General features: G+C 46.5%; 1 protein-coding gene across 1 annotated transcript in view; it reads left to right on the top strand.

Annotated features, from left to right (window-relative positions):
• The window catches only part of LOC143933553 (beta-1,4-galactosyltransferase 3-like), a 152,155-nt gene that overhangs the window by 33,375 nt on the left and 99,934 nt on the right, over positions 1-18,846 (top strand). The window lies entirely within an intron of this gene.

Consider the following 18,846-nt stretch of genomic DNA (forward strand, 5'->3'; position numbering starts at 1 on the left):
GACGTCATCGCGGCTTCGCCGAATGACAGCGGCGGAGCTGCGAGACTCCACCAAAAAGATGGATGCGCTGGACTACAGGGGACAGCGGTGACATCGCTGGCTCCTGTGTCAGGTAAGTGACACATAATGGGCTACTATGCCATGCACAGTAGTCCACTATGCTTTACCTTTGCAGGGAATGAAAGAGGAAGTAAACTCGTCAGGGTTTACTTCCTCTTTAAATTCAAATTTACAGAGGTCCGGTCAGCAAAATCTCCCTCCAGCAGAGGTCCAGATCACATGATGGCGCTATAACACATCATGGTTCCCTCTGTACATCATTGTCTTCAACCTGCCTCCAGTGTCATAGTCCCCTTTACATGGCAGTGGCCCTTTATATCACAGCCCCCCTTTAAAGCACAGTGTCCTCAGTTCCCCTTCATGTCATATTGTCCCTTAAAGAGGAAGTAAGCCCTGATGGGTTTACTTCCTCTTTGCAAGAAGACAAAGATAAAGGATAATGGGCAGCACAGTGGTGTAGTGGTTAGCACTTTCACCTAGCAGCAATAGGGTCGCTGGTTCAAATCCCAACCACGACACACTGCCTGGAGTTTGCATGTTCTCCCTGTGCCTGTTTGGGTTTCCCCCGGGTACTCCGGTTTCCTCCCACACTCCAAAGACATGCTGGTAGGTTAATTAGACCTTGTCCAAAACAAAAATTGGCCTTAATATGTGTGTATGTCAATGTTGTATGTGTTTATAAGCGTGTCAGGACCTTACGGGGTAAAGGACAGAGATTGACTCTGGTGGCAAGAAAGCGCCCTGAAGCAATTCAGTTCGCATAGGTAGCGCTATACAAGTCACTCACTCACTCGGTGTCACTAGCAATGTCACCGCTGTCTCCTGTAGCACGGAGCATCCATCTTCTTCCGGGTATCGCTCCTCCGGCCGCTTACAGCGCCGGAGCAGCGATGATGTCACTCCCGCACATGCGCACGGGAGCCACCACTATCAGCATATTGCCGTTAGCAGCAGCATGCTCAGTGCGCCTGTGTGCTGCTGTCTACGGTGCATGCCTTTTTGTAAATATCTCCTAAGCCGTATAGGTTTACTAGATATTTCTTGGACCTTAAAGAGGAAGTAAACCTTGATGAGTTTACTTCCTCTTTCATTCCCTGCAAAGGCAAAGCATAATGGACTACTATGCATCGCATAGTAGCCCATTATGTGTCACTTACCTGACACAGGAGCCAGCGAAGTCGCCGCTGTCCCCTGTAGTCCGCCGCATTCATCTTGTTGGTGGGGTCTCGCAGCTCCGCCGCTGTCATTCGGCGAAGCCGCGATGACGTCACTCCTGCGCATGCGCACGGGAGTCGACACGCGCGGCAGCTCCATTCTTGGAAATGCCGTGCTCAGTGCGCCTGCGCGTCGCTGTCTACGGCGCATGCGCCGTAGACAGCGGTGCCTGTTTTCGGGCAAATATCTCCTAAACCATATAGGTTTAGGAGATATTGCTTGGACCTACAGGTAAGCCTTAATCTAGGCTTACCTGTAGGTCAAAGTGGTTTGTAAGGGTTTACAGCCACTTTAAAGAGGTTGTAAACCTTAAAGAGGGAGTCCACCTTAAAAAAAAAAAAAAAATGATTAAAAGCCTGCAGCTACAAATACTGCAGCTGCTGACTTTTAATAAATGGACACTTACCTTTCCTGGAGTCCAGCGATGCAATCGATCGGCTCTCGGCTGCTGCCGGCGACATTCTCGGTGAGGGAATCAGGAAGTGAAGTGTTGCGGCTTCACTTCCCAGTTCCCTACTGAGCATGCTTGAACCGCGCTGCTCGTCGTAAGTGGTCCCCGTATCTCCTGGGAGCTGTTTCCCAGGAGACAGTGGGGGGGGGGTGCGGGAAGGGGAGTGACTCCTGCGCCCCCTGAAAGGTGCCCCTGATGGGTTTACTTCCTCTTTCATTCCCTGCAAAGGCAAAGCATAATGGACTACTGTGCATCGCATAGTAGTCCATTATGTGTCACTTACCTGACACAGGAGCCAGCAAAGTCACCGCTGTCCCCTGTAGTCCGGCGCATCCATCTTCTCGGTGGGGTCACGCAGCTCCGCCGCTGTCGTTCGGCGACGCAGCGATGACGTCACGCTCGTGCATGCGCGCGGGAGTCGACACGCGCGGCATCTCCGTCGTTGAAGATGCCGCGCTCAGTGCGCCTGCGCGCCGCTGTCTATGGCGTATAGGTTTAGGAGATATTTCTTGGACCTACAGGTAAGCCTTAATCTAGGCTTACCTGTAGGTTAAAGTGTGTTGTAAGGGTTTACAACCACTTTAAGCCTTGAATAAGACCTATAGATACTGTAAATATCTCCAAAGCGTGCGCCGTTTAGGAGATATTTGCTGTATACTGCGCCGATGATGTGCTCTGAAGTAACGGCCACCCATGCCCTTTCATAAGGGGTGGCACAGTGGTGTAGTGGTTAGCACTCTTGCCTAGCAGTAAAAAGGGTCGCTGGTTCGAATCCCAGCCACAACACTACCTGCCTGGAGTTTGCATGTTCTCCCTGTGCCTGCGTGGGTTTCCTCCGGGTACTCCGGTTTCCTCCCACACTCCAAAGACATGCTGGTTGGTGCGAGTTGGGGACCTTGGATTGTGGGCTCCTTGAGGATAGGGACCGATGTGAGTGTGCGACGTATGTGTGGAGTGCTGTGTAAATTGACGGAACTATATGGGTATCTTAAATAAATAATGATATACTGAATGAGCATCTTAATGAGACACAATGTACAGGGATAGGGACAATTGTAGACACTCACTCAGGCTCAGCTGGATGGACTGGTGTCTTTATTCAACCTTACTGACTATGTAACTATAAGAAGTCAGTGCCATGTACGGCGGCTCTTTCGCACATGCGCGGGAGTGACGTCACGCGGTTTCGGTCAGTCACACAACGGAAGCCACGGCCCCCGAGAGGACTCCAATAGTGCAGGTCAAACTGGATGGTTTATTGAAATGTGTCATATATAACAAATTACATAATAAAAGTGATCACAAATAGTATCTTCTAGATTGTAAGCTCTAAGGAACAGGGGCCCTCTAGTCCTGTATTGATTTGTATTGTAAGTGTACTGTCTGCCCTCATGTTGTAAAGCGCTGTGCAAACTTTTGGCGCAATATAAATCCTTTATAATAATAATAATATATGTTTGCCCCAGTTAAAGACCCTGTAGCGTCGAAATGCGTCGGGCTAGCATTTACTGCACCCCCACATTGCTTTTATATACAATTTTATACTTCTGCACTATCTGGAGTCCTCTTTCCCCCCTTTTTTGTCCATATGCTTGTTTGGAGCCTATGAGGAGCTGTCTGCAGCAACCTGGCCAGTAGAAGTATCTGTGGAGCCTTAAGACAGAGTGTCGTGGATCCCATACTGGATTGGATCGACCGTCTCCTTGGTACAAGATCTGCTTCAGACCCCATAGGACCCTGAGCCTTTTTGACCCGCTGTCATACGACATGTGTGTCCACCGTAGCTGGTAAGAGTATTCGTTCACTTACCTTTTGAAGTATCGTTGAGAGTAACTACAGACAAGCTGTTTGTGCGCCCCCTGTTGGTTTGGTGTCACCTCAATGAGAAGAGCATCCTTTGCACTTGCACACTTGTGTGGACTGATTATCTCGTATTGCTTTATACGCTTTTGGAGTTTTTATACTTTTATTATTGTTATTTATACACAATGAGTCTTTTTCTCTTTTCAGATTGATGTGTGTATTGTACTTCACTGTATACACTAGCGCTACACTTTTTGATTCACCATTTACGTTCAACTTTGAGTGTCAGCAGCTTTTTCACTTCCATTTCCTTTTGATTTTTCTTTAGTGTTCTTAGCGCAATCTTTCCCCTGCACCTGTATTTCTGTTTATTAATAGTCAGCAGCTATGCTTTTTGTAGCTGCTGACTTTTAATAAGCTAAAATAAAAAAAACGGGTGGAACTCCGCTTTAACAAGCGTGGCGATTCTCCGGCTTAAAGTGGTTGTAAACCCTTACAACCAACTTTGACCTACAGCTAAGCCTAGATTAAGGCTTAACCTGTAGGTCCAAGAAATATCTCCTAAACCTATACGGTTTAGGAGATATCGCACTGAGCACGCCGCGGTCAATGGCGATACGCCGCGAGTGGCGGCTCCCGTGCGCATGCCGAATGACAGAGGCGGAGCGGCGAGACCCACCGAGAAGATGGATGCGCCGTACTACAGGGGACAGCGGTGACTTTGCTGGCTCCTGTGTCAGGTAAGTGACACATAATGGACTACTATGCGATGCGATGCGATGCATAGTAGTCTATTATGCTTTACCTTTGCAGGGAATGAAAGAGGAAGTAAACCCATCAGGGTTTACTTCCTCTTTAATATGGAAAGACTCCCACTCTCTATCCTGATATGTAGCACTTTCTGCCAGCTGTTAGGGTTACATTCATAGCCGGTAGGGAGGAGCTCAGGCGTGTTCGCATGGAACACGTACAGCGTCCGCCAGGAAGTCGGCGCAGCGTCCGCCAGGAAGTCGGCGCAGCTCTGCGCTAATCACAGTCAGTGAGACATTGCCCCGATGTGCGGCTTCAGAGATCGGGCAATGTCTCGCTGCCTGTGATTAGCGCAGCGCTGTGCAGACTTCCTGGCGGATGCTGTGCCAACTTCCTGGCGGACGCTGCACGTGTTCCATGCAAACACGCCGGAGCTCATCCCTAGTAGCCGGGGCAAGAGACCCGGGAGAGGACACCTAACTGTGACCATGGCACGGCCGCAGTCCGAACGAGACTTTCACTCTGCCTGGTCCCGAACCTAGGACAGTGATGGCGAAACCTTGGCACCCCAGATGTTTTGGAACTACATTTCCCATGATGCTCATGCAGTGTAGTTGGGCATCATGGGAAATGTAGTTCAAAACATCTGGAGTGCCAAGGTTTCGCCATCACTGCCCTGTGAGATTGTGTGTGATTTGCTGATGTGTGTACCCAGCAATTTCCATTTGCCTGTTGCTGGGTAGAATTCATTGTACATTCGGAGCGCATACTTTGCATTCCCTTCACCTTGTGTTTCCATTTTATGCTCTCTTGTTTTTATTGTGTTTTATGTATACAGAGCAGGTCCCACTTTTAGGGCTCTTCCTTATGTCTTCTGTCTAGGGTTTTAGTGTATTTGTTTAGCAATGGGAGGATGGCTGCCAAGCTTTAATTGCTGAACCAACCCCAGTGGAATTCTCTTATTGCTGTCAGTTTACAAGGCCGTGGTTGCAGAATTCGAGGCATCGCCTGAGTCGTGATTGCATACAATCCTTGTATTCCCCTGTGACGAGTTGTTACAAGGAATATCATCTTCTGGTTCTGCGCCGCGTGTTTTGACCATTGATCGAACGCCTTCTCCTGTTTCTTGTCTAGTTTACCTCGCACTTAAAGGACAGTTCTATCAAGGCAGCTAAATGGAGTTATCTTTATTCGAGCATGACTGATTCCCTTTAATGTAGAGCAGTGGTCTCCAAACTGCGGCCACCTTTTTCTTGTTTTTATCTGGCCCACGGGGCACTATTTTTATCCAACAATGGGCATACAGTGCCTTGAAAAAGTATTCATACCCCTTGAAATTTTCCACATTTTGTCGGGTTACAAACAAAAATTTAAATGTATTTTTATTGGGATTTTATGTAATAGACCAAAACAAAGTGGCACATAATTCTGGAAGGAAAATTATAAATGGTTTTCACATTTTTTTTACAAATATGTGAAAAGTGTGGGGGGGACATTTGTATGGCGCCCCCCTCAGTCAATACTTTGTAGAACCCCTTTTCTCTGCAATTACAGCTACGAGTCTTTTTGGGGATGTCTCTACCAGCTTTGCACATCTAGCCACTTGAGATCCGCGCTATAGCCAAATGACGGCTACAGCGCGGATCTCCTTTGCCGGGACTACGTCTATTGACGTCGTCCCGTGCACGAGCGGCCTGCGCGCCCCCTGAGGGGCGCGCGCGGCGCACTCTGTGATCGGCGAGTCCGTGAGACTCGCCTGATCACCGATCCATGCAAGGGGTCGATCCCGACCCCTTATCACTAGAGGGCGACCGATACGGGTTTTTCTCTGGCCGATGCCGATATTTAGAAATCATGGCGGCCGATAGCCGATATATGATGCCGATTTTTTTTGGGCCGATATGTTAGGCCGATTTTATTTTATTTATTTTTTTCTTTTTCCTTTTTTATTTATTTATTTTTTTTAATCCCCCTTGATCTAACACCTTTCCCACTGGGGCGTTTTTCAGGCGCTTTAAATAGCGCCTGTAAAGTGCCTGCAAAATGGCTCCCCTGCAGTCTGTGTGAAAGACAGAGTGCTTTCACACTGAGGCGATGCTCTGGCAGGATCTTAAAAAAAAGTCCTGCAAGCAGCACGTTTGGAGTGGTGTATACCGCTCCTCCACCACTCCTGCCCATTGATATGAATGGGCACCACTGCTGAAGCGCATGCAATGCGATTTGGCAGCAGTGCTTCATGGGCGCATTTAACCTCTTCCTTGGCCGCTAGCTGGGTTAAATGTGCCCCACTAGCAGCCAAATAGCACCGCTAAAATGATGGTAAAGATCCGCTAAAACTTGCGTTTTACCATCAACGCCTGCCCGCACCAGTGTGAAAGCGGCCTTCATAAGTGATACAGAAAATGTCTTACATTTAAACATTTATTAAACAAAACAAACCTCCAATCAGTTTACTTGTATGTATGATTTAGATAAAAAAAACAAAACAAAAAAACCTATATATTAAATAAAAACAGGTAGTCAAAACTTTTGGACAAAAAAAAAAAATGGGCTGACTACTGTGTTTATTTTATTATTTTTTAAATAGTGTATTTTTTTCCCAAAAAAATGCATTTGAAAGACCTCTGTGCAAATGCCGTGTGACATAAAATATTGCAAAAACCGCTATTTTATTCCCTAGGATCTCAGCTAAAAAATATATATATAATTTTTGGGGGGTCTAAGTGATTTTCTGGCAGAAAATACAGGACTTTTACTTGTAAGCAACAAATGTCAGAAAAGATTTAGTCTTTAAATGGTTAAACTGAGAACTTCTACACACAGAGATGACTTCATTCATTCAGAAGTGTAAACATTGTATCATTTTGTTCTTTTCTTGGCAGCCTGCCCAGAGAGGAGGAAAGATGTTTCTATGATGACTCAGCAACTTACACTGACTTCTATTACAGAAGTCATTTCAAAGTTCCACTGTAGTTCTAAATCGGCTTTTTATCAGCACAATCGGCCGATGACGATTATTTAAAAAACGGCAAATATCGGCCGATATATCGGTCGACCTCTACTTATCACGTGATCAGCTGTCAGCCAATGACAGCTAATCATGTGATATAACGGAGCCGGTAATCGGCTATTATTCCTCCTCGTGCTGACAGCGTGAGGAGAAAAAAAAAAAGCCGATCACCGGCGGCCGTGATCGGGACATCAGTCCCGATCACGGCCAGGCCTGCTTGTGCCCACCTGCCCCCTGCCAGTGCCCACCTGCCCCCTCCAAGTGCCACAATAATAAAATGTAAGTGCCCCCCGTCAGTGCCACCCAGCAGTGCCCATAGTGCCACCCAGCAGTGCCACCCACAGTGCCACCCACAGTGCCCACAATCTGCCTCAAAGGTGCTGCACCCCAGTGCCACTTATCCGTGCCCATCAGTGTCATCTACCAGTGCCCAGCAGTGCCACCTATCAGAGCCACCTATCAGTGCCACCTATCAGTGCCCATCAGTCCCATCTATCAGTGGTACCTATCAGTGCCCATCTGTGCCACCCATCCATGCCACCCATCCATGCCACCCATCCATGCCACCCATCCGTGCCACCCATCTGTGCCACCCATCCGTGCCATCTTATCTGTGCCCATCTTTGCCCATCGGTGCCGCCTTATCTGTGCCTATTAGTGCCGCCTTATCTGTGCCTATTAGTGCCGCCTTAACTATGCCTATCAGTGCCCACCAGTGCAGCCCATCAGTGCCCACCAATGCAGCCCATCAGTGCCCACCAGTGCAGCCTATCAGTGCCGCCTAATCAGCACACTTCAATGAAGGAGAAAAATGACCCGTTTGCAAAATTTTATAACAAACTATTAAACATGATTTTTTTATTTATTTTTTGCATCGTTTGTTTAGCAAAAAATAAAACTCCCAGCTGTAACTAAATACCACCAAAAGAAAGCTCTATTTGTGGGAAAAAAATGATAAAAATTTCATTTGGGTACAGTGTTGTATGACCGCACAATTGTCATTCAAAGTGCATCAGCGCTGAAAGCTGAAAATTGGTCTGGGACTGAGGGGGGTTTAAGTGCCCAGTAAGCAAGTGGCTAGAGAGGACATTTCTGCCCATTCTTCTTCTTTGCAAAATATCTCAAGCTCTGTCAGATTGGATGGAGAGCGTCTGTAAATAGCAAAATTTTCAAGTCTTGCCACAGATTCTCGATTGGATTTAGGTCTGGACTTTGACTGAGCCATTCTAACACATGAATATGCTTTGATCTAAACCATTCCATTGTAGCTCTGGCTGCATGTTTCGGGTCGTTGGCCTGCTGGAAGGTGAACCTCCGCCCCCGGTCTCAAGTCTTTTTCAGGCTCTAATGCCGTTTACACACGACCGGACTTTTCAACAGCAAAATTCTGACGGAATGAATCCGTCAGACAATGCGATCATGTGTGGGCTTCATCTGACTTTTTCTGTCGAAAAATCCGACTTTAGAAATAGAACATGTTTCAAATCTTTCCGCCGGAACCAGTTCATATCGAGAAAACCGCTCGTTTGTATGCAGGTCCGACGGACCAACAACAACGCAAGGGCAGCTATTGACTACTGGCTATTGAACTTCCTTTTTCTAGTCCCGTCGTACGTCATCACGTTAAACAATCAGACTTTGGTGTGATCGTGTGTAGGCAAATCCGTTTCAGCGGAACTCCGTAGAAAAGTCCGTCAAAGTCTGTCAAGAGTTCATCCTGACAGAAAGTCCGGTCGTGTATACACGGCATAACAGATTTTCTTCTAAGATTGTCCTGTATTTGGCTCCATCCATCTTCCCATCAACTCTGACCAGCTTCCCTGTCTCTGCTGAAGAAAAGCATCCCCACCACATGATGCTGCCACACCACCATGTTTCACAGTGGGGATGGTGTGTTCAGGGTGATGTGCAGTGTTCGTTTTCTGCCACAAATAGAACTTTGCTTTTAGGCCAAAAAGGTGAATTTTGGTCTCATCTGACCAGATAACCTTCTTCCACATGTTTGCTGTGTCCCCCACATGGCTTCTCATAAACAGACTTCTTATGGCTTTCTTTCAACAATGTCTTTCTTCTTGCCACTCTTCCATAAAGGGCAGATTTGTGGAGAGACGACTAATAGTTGTCCTGTGGACAGATTCTCTCACCTGAGCTGTGGATCTCTGCAGCTCCTCCAGAGTCACCATGGACCTCTTGGCTGCTTCTCTGATGAATGCTTTCCTTGCCCGGGCCGGTCAGTTTAGGTGGACGGCCATGTCTTGGTAGGTTTGCAGTTGTGCCATACTCTTTCCTTTTTTGGGTGATGGATTGAACAGAGCTCCGTGAGATGTTCAAAGCTTGGGATATTTTTTATAATCTAACTCTGCTTTAAAGCGGTTGTATACTCCTTTTTTTTACTTTTACCTACAGGAAAGCCCATAATAAGGCTTACCTGTAGGTAAAAAAAAATATCTCCTAAACCTGTACGGTTTAGGAGATATTCCCCTCGGTATGTGCCGCTGACTGCAGCGGCGCATGCGCACGAGGGGATTCTCGGCTGAAAGTCCGGCAGTGGCCGGACTCGGCCGGAATGAAATCTCCCGCGCCCATGCGCGGGAGTGACGATATCGCTGCTCCGGCCACTCACAGCGCCGGAGCCGCGATACCCAGAAGAAACGCCGAGGGACCATGTCAGCTCCCTCGGCGTGGATCGGGCCAGATGTCGGGGCCTCGTTCTAAGGTAAGTATTTCATAATGAGCTAGTATGCAGTGCATCTGCGGGTTTACTACCGCTTTAAAGAGGAAGTAAAGGGAAAAAAAATAAAAAATAAAAAACACCCTGCAAGGCAAAGACATAATGAGCTAGTATGCATAGCATACTAGCTCATTATGAATAACTTACCTGAGAACGAAGCACCTGAAGCAGTCCTCCGTCTTCCTCTTCGCCGCTGCCATGTATCCCAGAGCGACTTCCGGGTCTCGCTGCTCCGGCGCTGTGGTGCGCCTGAGCCGCGATGACGTCACTCCCGCGCATGCGCACGGGAGCCGACAGTCGGGCATATCGCCACGATCTGCGGCCTGCCCAGTGCGCCTGCGCGTCGCTGTCTACGGCGCATGCTGTCTTTGGGTAAATATCTCCTAAACCGTGTAGGTTTATGAGATATTTCTTGGAACTACAGGTAAGCCTTAATCTAGGCGTACCTGTAGGTCAAAGTGATTTGTAAAGGTTTACAACCACTTTAAACTTCTTCACAACTTTATCCCTGACCTCAAAAGATATTATTATTATAAAAATTTGCACAAGTCCAGTGCCTATGATTTTTTTTATAGCAGCACTACTGTAATAAAGTTTTATGATCAGATTTCATGTGTATATGACACACACAAGGAATAAGCAGTTGACAGAAGATGTGAAAAAAGTCCCAGAAACCTCAGATGGTGAACTTGCTATGTTACAAAATGAAAACACCCCACACCGAAGTCCGTGCATCACACTCCCCTTCAGGGTTCACACTCACCAGAGGGATGGATAGAACAGGCATGGATTAGTAAACCACAGCTATCAGCACCAAGGAAGGTGTCACAGCATATCATAAGATCTCCACCGGTTCTCGGACAAAGAAAAGGCTCCAATAGTGTAATTCCATTTTCTCTCAGATCTCCAAGTCATAAGAGATCACGAACAGCGTGAGATTGCAGAGCTTCCTTCCACCTCCCAGATTCAGCTGTACTGTATGTCGGCATTGTATGGAAGCAGATCACATGTTCAACCGCAGACACCTCAATCTCCACACCAAATTATTCCTTACGTGTCTGGTGTGTTCCTTGGCTTTCCTGATGCTGTTTGTTCACTAAGGTTCTCTAACAAACCTCTGAGGGTTTTACAGAACAGCTGTATTTATACTGAGATTAAATTACACACAGGTGGACACTAGTTACTAATTACTGTATTTTCTGGCGTATAAGACTACCTTTTACACTTAAAAAAAATGCCCAAAAATTGGGGGTCGTCTTATACGCCAGGTATACAATGCTGCCCGATGGATGCCAGCCCCCAAATGTCTGCTAACACTGTATGTGGCTTCAGCTACAAACAGTATACGCCGCTGAGCCAATCCCAGCGAGCGATGTATTCTATTAATGAATACAGAGCCTGCTTGGATTGGAGTAACAACCTCTGCCAATCCGAGCAGGCTACATAGAGTAGCCTGCTCGGATTGGCTTTCAGAGAGAGAGAGAGAGGCAAGGGCTGATGATGCTACAGCCTCTGCCAATCCAAGCAGGCGTTGTATTCATTAAAAGAATACACCGCTCATCATACTTACCTGGGTAAATCCATTCACTGATCTCCTACTACTATACATCCTGCTGTTTGCCTTTGAGGTCCCAGGCACCCAAGAGGGACAGGTAAATCTGGGACATACGACAGGGGGGTTATTAAATGCATTTTGGTGGACAATTCCCATAGAATGTAACCCAAAAGTGGTATAGGTTTGGTTAGTGAAAAATTCTACTTTCCAGAGTTGTGGCATTCAATAGATCTCTGTTTGTGTTATTATTGTTTGATTTACTTTATGACATATAACAGCATGGCAGATGAGTAGTTGGCATTCTTGCTTTGTGTTTTTTAATGGTTCTAATGTTTTTTTAACCACTTTCAGACCGGACCAATTTGCTGGTCAAAGACCAGACCACTTTTTGCGATTCGGCACTGCGTCGCTTTAACTGACAATTGCGCGGTCGTGCGACGTGGCTCCCAAACAAAATTGACGTCCTTTTTTCCCCACAAATAGAGCTTTCTTTTGGTGGTATTTGATCACCCCTGCGGTTTTTATTTTTTGCGCTATAAACAAAAATAGGGAAAAGTGGGGGAAAACACTGCGCTATAACTGAATATAAAACAAAAAAGCAGCTGCCAACACTTAAAACAAACAAAGTTCCACAATCAAAAAGTAAAAAATAGTGTAGCGCTTCTGTAATAGTGAATGTGATCAACACATACCGTATATACTCGAGTATAGGCCGACCCGAATATAAGCCGAGGCCCCCAATTTACCCCCAAAAAAACTGGCAAACTTATTGACTCGTGTATAAGCCGAGGGTGAGACATGCCTGTCCATCCCTGTGTGTGTGTCCGTCCATCCCTGTGTGTCCGTCCATCCCTGTGTGTCCGTCCATCCCTGTGTGTCCGTCCATCCATCCCTGTGTGTGTGTGTGTCCATCCATCCATCCATCCCTGTGTGTGTGTGTCTCCATCCATCCATCCATCCATCCCTGTGTGTGTGTGTCTCCATCCATCCATCCCTGTGTGTGTGTGTGTCCATCCATCCATCCATCCCTGTGTGTGTGTGTCTCCATCCATCCATCCATCCATCCGTGTGTGTGTGTGTGTGTGTGTGTGTGTGTGTGTGTGTCCAGCCTACCTGTGTCCCGAGCCTTTGTCCCGAGAGCCTCCGTCCCGTGCCTTGCCTCCTTGCCTCCGTCCCGTGCCGTGCCTTGCATCCGTCCCGTGTCGTGCCTTGCCTTGGCTCCGTCCCGTCCCGTCCCGTCCCGTGCCGTGCCGTGCCTTGCCTTGCCTCCGTCCCGTGCCCTCTTCGTCGGCGGCCATTGTAAAATTCAAAAGCTGCGCCGCCGCCTTCGCCTGTGATAGGCGGAACACTGAATTTCCCAGCAGCCTGTGTTCCGCCTATCACAGACTTCGTATCATCCTCGTCCGTAGTACGAGGATGATACGATGTCCGTGATAGGCGGAACACAGGCTGCTGGGAAATTCAGTGTTCCGCCTATCACAGGCGAAGGCGGAGCCGGAGGCGCGGCTTTTGAATAGAATGGCCGCTGTCTGTCTGCTCGACACGCTGATCGAGCGGGCAGACAGCGATGACTTGAGTATAAGCCGAGGGGGGCACTTTCAGCCTCAAAAAAGAGGCTGAAAATCTCGGCTTATACTCGAGTATATACGGTACACAAAAAATTCCAAATAAATGGTCACATGAGACAGTCCATATACATAAAACAAAGTCCAATGGAATAGGTATGAACTTCCGTGATGTAACTGGTGCAAGGATGGTTAGGCCATTACAAGGAAAGAGAGGGATCTTGCTAAACAGATATACCCATGTAAAACAGCTTGTCTGTAGACATTAGGGAAGTAGATGAATACTCTTACCAACTGTGTTGGACTCACACGGTCATATGACAGTTGAGTCTGTAAAGCTTGGGGTCCCAATCTAGGGCCAGAGGGTGGATCGATGAGGGTCCGTCAAACTGGTGAGAGAACTCCAACCAACTGTGTGCCAGGCGATGTGTTTCACGGATGGAACATCAGGATGGTTTCTTATCCAACTCGGACGTAGCACGATCAACACCGATACTCCGATCACCCCAAAATAGGGTGAAAGATGTTAGAGGTTTTTTAGGCCAACTGTGTTGGACTCACACGGTCATATGACAGTTGAGTCTGTAAAGCTTGGGGTCCCAATCTAGGGCCAGAGGCCTAACCATCCTTGCACCAGTTACATCACGGAAGTTCATACCTATTCCATTGGACTTTGTTTTATGTATATGGACTGTCTCATGTGACCATTTATTTGGAATTTTTTGTGTATGTGTTGATCACATTCACTATTACAGAAGCGCTACACTATTTTTTACTTTTTATAAACAAAAATAGAGCGACAATTTTGAAAAAAACGCATTCTTTTTTACTTTTTGTTATAATAAATATCCCCCAAAAATATATTAAAAAAAATTGTTTTCCCTCAGTTTAGGCCGATACGTATTCTTCTACATATTTTTGGTAAAAAAAATCGCAATAAGCGATTATTGATTGGTTTGCGCAAAAGTTATAGCGTTTACAAAATAGGGATAGTTTTATAGCATTTTTATTTAATAATTTTTTATTATTTTTTTTTTTACTAGTAATGGCAGCGATCAGCGATTTTTATTGTGACTGCGACATTGTGGGGGACCCATCGGACATTTTTGACACATTTTTGGGACCATTGTCATTTATACAGTAATCACTGCTATATAAATGCAGTGATTCCTGTGTAAATGACACTGGCAGTGAAGGGGTTAACCAGTGGGGGGCAGTGTAGGGGTTAAGTGTTCCTAGGGGTGTGTTACTAACTGTGGGGGGGTTGGGCTTTCATTTAGTGAACACTGATCTCTGCTCCAATCACATGGAGCAGAGATCAGCGTCACTAGTTGCTAGGCAGAATGGAGAAATGTTGTTTACAACGGCACTTCTCCATTCGGCCGCTCCGTGAGACGATCGCGGGATGCCCGCGGCGATCGAGTCCGCGGGTCCCGCGGCCGGACTCACGGGGGTCCCAACCAGCGCGGGAGCGCGCCGCCGGCGGCGCTCCCAATGGCAGGGCGGCAAATTTAAAGGGACGTACATGTACGCCCATTTGCCTGCCCGTGCCATTCTGTCGACGTACATCGTCGTGCGCTGGTCGGCAAGTGGTTAAATGGTGTTGTCTCAGAAGGGGGGTAGTCTTATACCGCGAGTATTGCCCAAAACCCAAAATGTTTTCACCTTATACGCCGGCAAATACGGTAGGTGACTTCTGAAGGCAATTGGTTCCACTAGATTTTAGTTGAAGGTATCAGAGTAAAGGGGGGGGGGGCTGAATAAACATGCACGCCACACTTTTCTGTAATATTTTAGATATTTAACAATTTTCCCAAAAAGTAAAGCAAGTCCAGCATTCATTTTGAACATTGTGCAATTTCCACAATATGCAATGTGTATCGAATAAAGATGGAAAATGATGCAATTTAACTAATGAAATAAAGAACAGAAGGCATATACTATCAAACCCGCATTGGCAAAGGGCTATTCCATCTAAGATCATTTTCTTCAGCAAATATTCGAGACGCACAGTCGCAGGCTACAAATGTAATGCTCGAACAGCTGCAGTCTAAAACTTTTTTAGTTTGCGAAGAGACTGTAATACATAGTAATCTTGGTATGGCTTTCTATTCCAATGGTAATAACATGATTTGATTCAGAGTTGAGCGTACGCTCTCTACAATCGGAAATGCAAATCCTCTCTTCCATGAAGGGAAGGACGCTCTGTCTTCCGCTGCTGTAGAATTACGCAGTGCAAATTTGTCAATCACACATATTTGTAAAAAGCTTTGAAAACCATTTATCATTTTGGGTCTACTTCACAATTAAGCACCACTTTCATGTTGGTCTATCACAATGATGGGGAACCTTGGCACCCCAGATGTTTTGGAACTACATTTCCCATGATGCTCTTGCACTCTGCAGTGTAGTTGAGAATCATGGGAAATGTAGTTCCAAAATATCTGGGGTGCCAAGGTTCTCCATCACTGGTCTATCACATAAATACATTTACGTTTTTGATTGTAACATGACAAAATGTGGAAATGTGGGTATGAATACTTTTTCAATACCTTGTAATTCCCCCTACTGAAACAGAGATGGGTCACAATTCCTCCCAAAAATACCAACAATGGGGCCCAATGACACCATTGATGGGTCACAATTCCTCCCAATAATACCAATAATGGGGCCCAATGACACCATCGATGGGTCACAATTCCTCCCAATAACACCAACAATGGGGCCCAATGACACCATTGATGGGTCACAATTCCTGCCAATAATACCAGCAATGGGGCCCAATGACACCATTGATGGGTCACAATTCCTCCCAATAACACCAACAATGGGGCCCTATGACACCATTGATGGGTCACAATTCCTCCCAATAATACCAACAATGGGGCCCAATGACACCATTGATGGGTCACAATTCCTCCCAATGACCTTAAAGAAGGGGCACAATTCCTCCCACAAAAACCAAAGATGGGGCATTGTTTATTTCTTCTGCCATCAGGACCTTTTCCACTCCCAATGGTCACAGTCCTCCTGAAGTCTGAAGGACAGTAAACCGTCCCTTTGTTTAGAAAGTTTGGAGACCCCGATGTAGAGCATAAAACATAACAATATTTATAACAATGGCTTCCAGTGGAATTAAACACCCTAGAACCAAATAAAGTGAGAATCTCAAGCCTGTAGCTTGCCAATCAGCAGCTGTCTGCATGTAGTCCTGCCCACTGCTTTTTGAATTGACGGCACTGACTGTTGCTGAAACCCTTCCCACTGTGAGCTGCAGTGTCTGGGAGGGGGGCGCATATGAGACACAAATAAAGGAATAGGGATGCCACCATGCTTTTTGGTAATTTTTCACAATGTCATGCTTTTCCATGGTGAAGACGGGCTGATCACCATCACCATGGAAGTGCATGATGCTAATCCAGGGCCAGTAGCATTCAGGGGCCAGCCCCTGCATTCAGAAGGGGGCCTAACATTTGCCGTAGATTAGACCTGCTTGGCTATGAAGATCACAATGTCGGACTCTTTTGAAAAGGTTGGGGGGAAACTGAGGACTCTGATGTGGAGGGGAGGATCTGAGGACTTTGATATGGCGAAGTACTGTGTACTCTGTTGTAAGGGGGGGGGGCTGTTGATTCTGATGTGCAGGGGAGGATCTGAGGACTCTGCTATGGGAGAATGGGGGAGGACTGAGTACTCTGATGTGGGAAAGTGGAGGAAGACTGGGGAGGAGAGGATCCGAGGACCCTGATGTGGGGGGAGGACTGAGGACTGATGTGAGAAAGTGGAGGAAGACTGAGGACTCTGATGTAAACAGGGGGAGGTGACTGATGACTCTGATGGAGAGGAGAGGATCAGAGGACCCTGATGTGGAGGAGGACTGAGGACTCTGATGTGAAAAAGTGGAGGAGGACTAAGGACTCTGATGTGAAGGGGGGGTGGTGACTGAGGACTCTGATGTGAAGGGATGGGGAGGATCCAAGGACTCTGATGTGGAAAAGTGGGAGAAGACCAAGCACTCTGATGTGAAGGGAGGGGAGAAGCCTGAGGACTCTGATATGAAAGGGGAATTTGGAAATGGCAGGGGACCCTATTTTTGACCAGGATGCATAAAGATTGATCTGATGTGAAAGGGGGGGGAGGGGGTCTGAGGACTCTGATGTGCAGGGGAGGTCCTGAGGACTCGGATGTTGGAAAGTAGGGGAGGCCCTGAGGACTTGGATGTTGGAAAGTAGAGGAGGCCCTGAGGACTTGGATGTTGGAAAGTAGGGGAGGCCCTGAGGACTTGGATGTTGGAAAGTAGGGGAGGCCCTGAGGACTTGGATGTTGGAAAGTAGGGGAGGCCCTGAGGACTTGGATGTTGGAAAGTAGGGGAGGTCCTGAGGACTCTGATGTTGGAAAGTAGGGGAGGTCCTGAGGACTTGGATGTTGGAAAGTAGGGGAGGTCCTGAGGACTCAGATGTTGGAAAGTAGGGGAGGCCCTGAGGACTCGGATGTTGGAAAGTAGGGGAGGCCCAGAGGACTTGGATGTTGGAAAGTAGGGGAGGCCCTGAGGACTTGGATGTTGGAAAGTAGGGGAGGCCCTGAGGACTCTGATGTTGGAAAGTAGGGGAGGTCCTGAGGACTCTGATGTTGGAAAGTAGGGGAGGTCCTGAGGACTTGGATATTGGAAAGTAGGGGAGGCCCTGAGGACTTGGATGTTGGAAAGTAGGGGAGGTCCTGAGGACTCGGATGTTGGAAAGTAGGGGAGGACTCTGATTAGAGCTGCACGACTAATCGTCAAGAATCGTTATTGCAATTTTTTCCCCGGTTGCGATCTTGACAAAGGGTTTGCCGATCTTCCACGATCTTTGGTATGCAGAGAATTTTCTCTCTGCTCTTTTGCGCTCAGCCTTCAAAAGGCAAAGTCTGGGCAGTCTGCCAAGTTTTAAAACATTCTGTCAGTGGAATGATAAGTCTAAACATTGTATCAATTTGTCTTTTACATCAATGGAACTTCTGTATGTAAATTAGGACCACTTAAACACTAAACCTTTTTCTGACAGTCGTTGTTTTCAAGTTAAAATCATTTTTCTTTGTTTTTGCTAGAAATTGCTAGCCGTTACTTAGAACCCCAAAATATTATATATATATATATATATATATATATATATATATATATATATATATATATATATATATATATATATATATATACATATATATATATATTATATATATTTTTTTTTTTTTAGTAGAGACCCTAGAGAATAAAATGGTGGTTGTTGCTGCAATATTTTATGTCACACTGTATTTGCAGATCGGTCTTCTAAATGCAATTTTTTTGGAAAAAATTACTTTAAATTAATAAAAAACAAGCTCAAATGTTTTTTGTATATTGTGAAAGATTTTACGCCGCGAGAATCGCGATCTTTATTCTAAGCAAAAACATTGCGATTCTCATTTTGGCCAGAATCGTGCAGCTCTAACTCTTATGTGAAAGGGGTGGGGGGGAGTGATGACTCTAATGTGAAGGAGGGGGGGGGGGACTTGGAATTCTGATGTGCAGGGGAGGGGAGGATCTGAAGACTCTGATATGGGAAAGTAGGGGAGGACTGAGGCCACAAATGTAAAAAAGGGGTGGGGGGGGGGGGTGACTGATGACTCTTGTATGAAAGGCGGATTCTGAAATGGTGGGGGGCCCCATTTTTGACCAGTGTACGTCAAAAT

Source organism: Lithobates pipiens, unplaced genomic scaffold (assembly GCF_037356315.1).
Source record: "Lithobates pipiens isolate NorthernLeopardFrog02 unplaced genomic scaffold, aLitPip1_a1.2 Scaffold_27, whole genome shotgun sequence".
Taxonomy (NCBI): domain Eukaryota; kingdom Metazoa; phylum Chordata; class Amphibia; order Anura; family Ranidae; genus Lithobates; species Lithobates pipiens.